The sequence below is a fragment of the Mauremys reevesii genome, linkage group 1 (genome assembly GCF_016161935.1).
Source record: "Mauremys reevesii isolate NIE-2019 linkage group 1, ASM1616193v1, whole genome shotgun sequence".
Classification (NCBI taxonomy): domain Eukaryota; kingdom Metazoa; phylum Chordata; order Testudines; family Geoemydidae; genus Mauremys; species Mauremys reevesii.
Window position 1 is genome coordinate 11,625,015 of NC_052623.1, and position 8,809 is coordinate 11,633,823.

Below are 8,809 nucleotides of genomic sequence, written 5' to 3' on the forward strand. Positions count from 1 at the left end.
CCTTTAACCTCACCCCTTTCAGCAATGGTTTCCCCCCCAGGCTAACCCTTAACCTCTCCCTCCTTCCCCCAGCAACGGTCTCACCCACAAAAACCCTTAACCTCCCCTTTCCCCCCCTCAGCAGTGGTCTCACCCAGGCTAACCTTTAACCTCACCCCCTTCAGCAATGGTTCCCCCCCCAGGCTAACCCTTAACCTCTCCCTCCTTCCCCCCCCAGCAATGGTCTCACCCACAAGAACCCTTAACCTCCCCTTTTCCCCCCCCCCCGTCAGCAATGGTCTCACCCAAGCTAACCCTTAACCCTCGCAAGGGTCTCACCCCGGCTAACCCTTGACCCCTCTTTACTGAGCAATGGTTTCCCCCAGGGCTAGCCCTTCCCCGCCTCCCCCCAGCAGGAATGGTCTCACCCAGCCCACCCCTTGACCCCTAGCAATGGTTTCTCCCAGGCCGGGCCAGCCTTCCCCCCTCCGCAATGGTCTCTCCCGGGCAGTCCTCTCAGCACCAGACCCGCCGTCGCTCCCCCGCGCCCGGTAGTTTCTCCCGAGGCCCCTCCCCCGGCAGAGGTGTCTCCCCTCGGGCGGACCCCCCCGTCCCCGGTTACCCCGCTCTCGCCGCCCAGCTCCGGAGCGGGCTGAAGCGCCGCTGCCGCTGCCACCGCCGCCGCACGCTCGGACACTGACAGCGGAGGCGCCAACCGCCGCGCCGCCAAACGGGGCGGGGCAGGAACCAGGAGAGGCCCCGCCCCTTCCCGCTGGCAGCCAATAGGCTACGACCGCCTGGCCCAGCCCCCTGGCGGGCTCCGCGCTGCCCGGCAGCGGCCTCTGGCGGCGAAGGGCGGGAGCTGCAGGCGGCTGTTCAGAGCAGGGCGGCAGAGCGCGCGAGCTAAGCAGGCTCAGGCGGGGCCGGCGCTTGGAGGGGAGACGGCGGCTGGCCCGGGGCGAGGCTGGCTGTTGCTGGGGGACAGTGCGCCCCGCTGCCTGGCAACGGGAAGCCGGTTGTGGCTCCTGCAGACCCCTAGAGCGCAGGGGCCCAGCACAGGAAGCCCCCAGGTCCTGAACCCAGAGCATCCGCCCAGAGGGAGACACACACACACCCTCCCCAAAGCCTCTGCCCTATTTGTGCAACAAGATGATGGAATTGAGGGCTTGATGATTAAAGCAGGGCATTTGCCACAGTCTTAGGGCCTGATCTAATAAAGAATTTCAGGTATGGGGCCATCGCCAACTCTTTCCATGTTGGCTGTGGCTGTCATTTTAACAACATTGTCACAATCAGCAAATAACGTTGTTCTACGTCTGGATGTGCAAGGGATCTATTCTTGGTTTTCCTCCAACATGACCATAAAATTTTGATTGTCAGTGTGCCCTTGGCCAAATTTAATCACATTTCTCTTTTTTCTTTCAGATGCTACTATGGTTGTGTGAAAGCTGCTTGGTGATAATATTGATTGTTTGCAGTAGCGAAAGATATTAGATTACTATTGCCTATTACTGGTGCTCCAAATGTGTCAGAAAGATGCAATCTTTGGGAGACAGGTCCATGAGCAGAGACATCCCATTCCTCTACAGACAGGGGCAAGTGTGCGCTTTGTCAGGAGGACCCAGGTGCAGAGCTGACTAATCCAGCAGAATCAAAACGAGAGCATGTTAGATCTGGCTATCGTACTCCAGCAGTTTAACAGGACCAAACTGAAAAAGCTGTGGACCACCCTGAGGAACTGCTGACGAAATACACGTTTCAGCGACCAACACAAAGGACCTCCAGGAAAAGAAGCGTGCTTGATTTGTGAGACAAACAAGCCAGCAGAAGACCTCCATGAAGCTTCTACCCTGGGCATTAATAGTCAAGTGTGCACTGCAGCTGCAAGACCAGTGCTTGCTTGCAAAACCAAGGGCAGGGGACTTAGTGACCCAAAAGGCAAAGTATCACGCAAGCTGTTTGGTGTCTCTCTACAACAAAGTCAGGGAGAAGAAAACTGAGCAAAGCAACACAGAGAAGATGTCACACGGGATTGCCTTTGCTGAACTGATAGCATACGTTGGAGACAAAACTAAAGACTGGAGCCACATCTTCATTCAGATGAGCAGACCTCACCAGGCTCTATACAGAGAGACTAGAACAGCTGGGGGCGACATTCACAGCACTGAACTAAAATCACACATCCTTTCACACATTCCAGATCCCCAAGCATGCAAAGACAGACATGATGTGCTCCTTGCCTTCAACCAGGATACTGTCATGCCCTCAGAAAAGCGTGTGAGGAAGACTGTGACGAAGAAGCACTTCACCTGTCCCAAACAGCAAAAATTTGAACAGACATACGCCAAATGAAAACACAGTTTATAAGAACATAAGAATGGCCATACTGGGTCAGACCGAAGGTCCATCCAGCACAGTATCCTGTTTACTGACAGTGGCCAATGCCAGGTGCCCCAGAGGGAGTGAACTTAACAGGTAATGATCAAGTGATCTCTTTCCTGCCATCCATCACCACCCCCTGACAAACAGAGGCTAGGGACACCATTCCTTACCCATCCTGGCTAATAGCCATTAATGGACTTAGCCTCCATGAATTTATCCAGTTCTCTTTTAAACCCTTTTATAGTCCTAGCCTCCACAACCCCCTCAGGCAAGGAGTTCCACAAGTTGACTGTGTGCTATGTGAAGAAGAACTTCCTTTTATTTGTTTTAAACCTGCTGCCCATTTATTTCATTTGGTGGCCCCTAGTTCTCTGGATCATTTAACCCAGGAGGCCAAGCAAAATCTGTGCCTGAGTCACTATTGGCTCTAATGTCCATGATATTGGATGGTCCAAACATTAAAACTCACTCAGAGCAAGTTTCCGTTCATCCAGCTACTCTTATTTCGGCACAATACAGTTGCAGCATGACAGCAATATCCGTTGCCGTGAAGGAACAGAAAGTTTGCACCACAACAAAGCTTGAGAAACGCCTTCACCAATCTACACTGGTTTGACACATGCACAGACGTGAAAAAGTGAGCTAGTAGCTACCATCTTTAAACTTAGATTGTCCATCTCCTACGACAGTGTTGGCCATCTCTACCAGCACGGCAAACAGTGCATGCCAACACTTCGAGGATGAGAATATATCTGTCTTCTAAAGCTTCCTGGTAGTCTGTTCACTACTGTGGCTGCAGACCACAAGCCCAGCTCTACCACAGCAAGAGACTCCTTCCACAGAACTGGGATCTCACTTTTTCAGCATCCCAGTGCTCAAGAGGAGGGAGAGGTCTGTGGAATTCCCATCTTGGACTGTGAGGCTGCAGCACCAGTGGAGGAGACTCTATCATCACTTCCTGAGTCTTACACAATTGTCCCTCTACTGATCGTGAAGAAAACCAGCGCTCCCATCCCACCGCAAATGCTGAAATCAAGACTGACTGCCAGCTGATTACCCAAGCCCTGCAAGGAGAATGCAGGTGGCTTGAACAATTAAGGCAAGCAGCAAGTCTGGATACCTTAAATGGAGATCAAGCCATTTGGGGGGCAGCTTACCTTGCCAGCATGCAGCCAGAGCCAGACTCCGCCCCAGCTTCTTCCCCTCTTTCCAGATGACTCCACATCTGTGGCAATGATTCATCTCGCCATGGATATGATAAGGAACGCTGTACACCACCTAACCCACACCAGGTGCCAGCGATCACTGTGGATCAACCCCTTTTCACCATCACCAAACTGATGTAGCCTGCTGGGTATGGAGAGGACAAATCTGTCATGCTGGGTGGTTTTCATCTGGAAATGGTGTGACGAAGTGGGACTGTTCTTACTGGGGCTGTGAATGCTGTGCTGGTGCCTCAGTGTCCCCTGTGCAGTTCTTAAGTATCTAGCAAAGCAAAAGGCCAGTGCACCCAAATGCCTGACACTCTGTCTCCTAGCAACTGATGGCCTGGGCCCCTCCCCTGCCAAGGTGCAACTGAAGGTGTTGGAGACAAAGGGGTCAGGTGACCTCCTGGCCCGGGAAAGAAGCTGAACAGAGAGGAGGGGCTGGAGGGGGTTGGGCAGACTGGAGCTGGCTGGGGAAGGAAGGGAAGCACAGACAGGGCTCTGATCCCCCAATGGGGGCTGTGGGGCTCCTGGGGCCCCAAGATGGACCTAACCGGGGGGATCCTGTTATCTGTGCCTGCAAGACCTGTGCTGGACTGTATTCCTGTCGTCTAAATAAACCTTCTGCTTTACTGGCTGGCTGAGAGTCCTGGTGAATCGCAGGAAGCCGGGGGTGCCGGACCCTGACTCACCCACACTCCGTGACAAATGGCAAGTCTGAAGTGGATTGGAGAAAGGCTAGAAGATAGTGGATGGACGGAAGCCCTTGCTCAGGCCCAAGTGGCCTCTCCAAAAGTAGCTGACTCTTTGAAAGCCTCTCATGCAGTGCTTAACTGGTAACGAAAGAGGTGCCCAGGCTCAAGCAATTCGGTGCTGGTGCTCAAGCAATTTTTTTACATTCATAACTGACGCGAAAAGTCTGGAGGTACTGGGGTTATGAACTGCCGAGCCTAGAGGTGCCGGGACTCATCCCTGGCACAAACTAAGCACTGGTCTCATGTCACACATACTAGGTGTGCCGAGCCAGCAGTCTGTACATCTTGCTCCAAATGTGCACACACTGTATACCCAATGTCCTGAGGGAAGATGCCCCCAGGGGATACCACGCTTCAACAGGAGCCTCTTACATTGACCTGTGTGCCATCAATCCACCAGGCAAACTTTGCTCTCTGCGTTGAGTGCGTTGGTTCTTTCATTAGATCATATGGATTATGCTTGCTGGGCACCTGTTCGCCTCTGAGACATGGCACAGTGCATCCAGACACAGCTAGAGTTCCTAAAGGGGAATGTAACGGCGTGAGACTCACCCCTGCGGCGCCTCCTGCTGGCATCCTGGGATTAACTCTTTTTCCAGCCTTGGAGCGCCCTCTGCAGGCCGATGTCTTGTGGTCGCTGGGCCCCCGTGTCCCTCCCGGACCCTGGTGCCCCTTTCCACTGGGGTCTGCCCCTTGCAGTACCCCCACAGTCTCGGTGAGTCTCCCCTCCCTGGGAATCCCCACCCCCCCTATCCCCACCTTGCCTCAGTCTTGGCTACTGCCAGTCCCCATCTAGCCCCGTTCACTGGGCAGACTGCAGTATTGCCACTCATCACTGGCAAGGAGGGTTTGGACCTGCTGCTTCTGCCTACCCCTTTGGGCTGCCCCCTGCAACCCCAGTACCTATTTGTCCTTCCACTAGGCCGCAGCCTGGGGGTTTCCAGGTGGGAGCTCCCCAGCTCCCTGGGCCTTCCCCCAGCCCTGCTCCAGCTCAGGTACCTTGGTACGCTCCCAGCAGCCAGGTCCCTCCCTCTCAACAGACTAGAGAGAGAGTCTTTCTGCTCCTGGCTTCCCTGGCCTTTACAGGGCCAGCTGGGTCTGTTTGGGGCATGGCCCCAGCTGCGGCTGCTTCCCCAATCAGCCTGGGAGCTACTTATTCCAGCAACAGCCCTCTCCCAGGGCTGGCTTTAACCCTGTCAGAGCTGGAGCGGGTAACCACCCCACTACAGGGAACGTCACAGTTTGTGAGTCATGGCATGTTTTCTTTGCAGTCGTGCTTGACCAAGCTTGTGAGCAAAATAACACCATAGTCAAAGGAGATGGCGGAGCTGTTGGCCTAACACAAAGTCCAGAGGCCCTTTGGTGCTGGATGATAGCAGGACCGGAGGTGGCCAGGTTGACAGGAGAATTTGAAGCTGCAGCGGAGGAAGGAACCACGTGAGAAGGGTCTAACACAGAGCACCATGAGCGGGTGAAAGGTGCGCAGACTTCTTTTGCATGACATGTCGAGGCACTTATTGAGGCACTAGAAGTCATGGGCAACGCCGTCTCAGAAGAGAGTGTCGACTGAGTTAAGCTGGACACCAGAGACAATGCCGACCCTGCTGTGATTGTCTCTGTAAGGGAGGCTGAGCAGATCGGGCAGCAGCAGTACACTACCTTTATCACCAAGCTTGCAAGACAAAACCAAGCCGTTATAACAGAGCCCATCAAGTGAAATGAACTCCCCTTGTTCAGACCTCCTGCAAGGGAGATCGCCAGCACACATGGCCTGTGGCCACCCTTTCAATGCAGCAAACCAGGGCTGAGCGCAGGGGCTGGAGGAGAGGGCCAGGGTGCTGAGTATCAGAGGGAGAGCGATGCACAGGCTGGATGCGGTGGCCCCGTAAGTAACCCTGGTTCCACCCAGGGTCCAGAGGCCAGGGCCGTGGCGTGGGAGTCGGGACCCCTGGATTCTAATCTCGCTCTGCTGATGCCCTGTTGTGGGACCTTGGGCAAGCCCCTTCCCTTCTCGATGGGACGTCTGCTTGAATCCCGTCTTGTGCTGTGTCTGTCCTGCCCCTTTCCATGGCAGCAGTTCAGAGCAGGGGCTGCCTCGTGCTGTGTTAATCCTCACACTCCCCACCCTCCTCTACCCCATTCTCTCTCTCCTTCCTCCCCTGACTTCACCCCCCAAATCCTACCCTTCCTCCACCTGCCTTCCCTCCCTCCTCTGGACACGCCCATTCTCGCTGCTCCTCCAGGGTCCCCGACCCCTCTGCCCCAATGTCTGTCTGAAAGTGACCCCCATCACCCCCCTTGCCGTCAGCTGACATTCCCCTTCTGTGCCCTCAGGATGCTCCAGCCTCCCTCTCTGCTCTGCCTCTTCCAGATCAGCCTCCTCCTGACAGCTCCCCATCTGCCCCCTGCTTCCCTTCTCCACGTCCACTGCCACCTCACCAGCTGCCTTCTCGTCACCCCTCTTCCTGCCTTGCCTTCCCCAAGGCGACCCCCCACCTTGTGCCAGTCCTCCCACAATTCGGCCCCCTCATCAGTTCTGCCCCAATCCTCGCCTCACCTCTGCTCCTTCTACAGCTCCAGGGGCTCTTCACCCCCCCTCCCAGCTCTGGGGAGCCTGCAGCGGGGTCCCCTCTGCCCCTCCCTAGGCCAGGTGTTGCATTGATGGCAGGAGCAGAGGAACCGTCCTGTCCCCATTGCTCCCAGGGGCGGAGCGACCCTGAGCTACCCCGCTCTTTCTGCTCCTCCTCGCTCCCTCTCGTCAGGAGGGTGTGGTGTTGCTGAAGGGAGGCCTGGCCTGTTTTCATCCCTCCCCCAGACTTGCTGGGGCCCCGAAAGACATCTTGGGAGCTATGTGCTTTCTCACCATCCCTGTGTGCCGAGACAGGGCCCTGGGCACTGATATAAGGGGACACTGCCTGCTCCCACTGGCCTCCAGAGTCGCCGGGAGTTCCAGCACGTAGAAGGGCGAGGGGACCAGGCGGGCACCCACCATCTCCCTGCGCTCACAGCAAGGGCAGTCATCCACCATGGCAATGGTGGGCCCCATGGTAACCATGGCAATGACTGACACCAGCGTAGGGCTGCCCCCTCTTTGCCCCCTACCGCAGCCACTGCTCCCAGGGCCCAGCAGCCAGAAAGGGCCTGCCCCACTGAGCTACAATCCCTGCTCCTGGAGAGAAGCTACCTCGGCACAAGCCTCAGTGTGGTGGGGAGGGCAGAAGGGGCAGAGGCCAGGAGCCCCAGAGGAGCTGGGAACAGCAAGGAGCCAGCCCACATGCTCAGGGACACTCCCGCCAAGCCCAAGGAGATGGCTGCCCCCCCAGAGATGGACATCAGTCCACCTCTGGCAGGGTCTGAGCTCTATAGAGTCCTGGAGGGTAAGGACAAGACGTTAAAGTCACTGGAAGGAAGAGCCGGTGGAGGGATTTAAGGAATGGGGGATATCAGCAGACAAGGACAGTGGTCTTGGCGTCTGCTTTTGTACGGACTGGAGCGGGCACCCGCGGGTGCTGGGGAACCAAGAGGTGGAAGAGGCAGGCCGCAGGTCAGGAGAAAATGAGGGACCAGATGAGAGTTGTAAGCGCATGGGCAGAGAGAACAGGCGGGAGGAGTTGCCGGAGCTGCCCAGGTTACAGGCCTGAGTGACACGGGGGAGGGTGCTGCTGCACACAGAGTGAGCGAGAAAAGACAGCTCTGGAGGATCAGTGCTCTGGACGGTGGTGGGGGCTTTTCCCAACCATCTGTAAAACACATGGAAAAAAATGCCTATGAACGCATGGCCTCCAGGCAGCCCTGCCAGAAGCCCTGGCATCAGTTTCCCCCTTGATTCCTCAGTTAGACTCAGTGCAACCTCTGGAGAATTATTCAGCTAGCCGTTTTTGTGGGGTAAATTGATTACCAAACATCCCACTACCATAAATGAGAATCCCCCAGCACTGTTCAACCAGTACATTTGTCCCAACAGTCCTACACCACATACGGCTCCGGCATTTGTCACCCCGCCCCAGCTCGGCTCCCAGGTGCGGCTCCTGCGGCTCCCACCCGACCCCAGCTCGGCTCCCAGGGGCGGCTCCTACGGCTCCCACCCGGCCCCAGCTCGGCTCCCAGGTGTGGCTCCTGCGGCTCCCACCCAGCTCGGCTCCCAGGGGCGGCTCCTGCGGCTCCCACCCGGCCCCAGCTCGGCTCCCAGGTGCGGCTCCTGCGGCTCCCACCCAGCTCGGCTCCCAGGGGCGGCTCCTGCGGCTCCCACCCGTCCCCAGCTCGGCTCCCAGGGGCGGCTCCTGCGGCTCCCACCCAGCCCCAGCTCAGCTCCCCGGGGCGGCTCCGGCGCCCCCCCCCCCCCGCAAGCTCGGCTCTGGTGGCTGTCACACACCTCACCCCAGCCCCTCTAGCTGGCGTGTTTCTCCGCCCTATTTCCTTCCTGGTTTGGGTTCCATCTCTTGCCTGAAGAACTCAGTGGGCTCGCCTCTCCATCACTCCTAGCCATCA

General features: G+C 56.9%; 1 protein-coding gene across 5 annotated transcripts in view; it reads right to left on the reverse strand.

Moving 5' to 3' along the window:
* Window positions 1-742, reverse strand: part of STIM1 (stromal interaction molecule 1) — a 165,146-nt gene extending 164,404 nt beyond the window's left edge. For all 5 annotated transcript variants that reach the window (XM_039525521.1, XM_039525511.1, XM_039525502.1 and 2 more), the window contains exon 1: window positions 602-742. The gene's annotated coding sequence lies outside the window, so the exon portion shown is untranslated. The remainder of the gene's footprint in view (window positions 1-601) is intronic.
* Window positions 743-8,809: the final 8,067 nt, after the last annotated feature.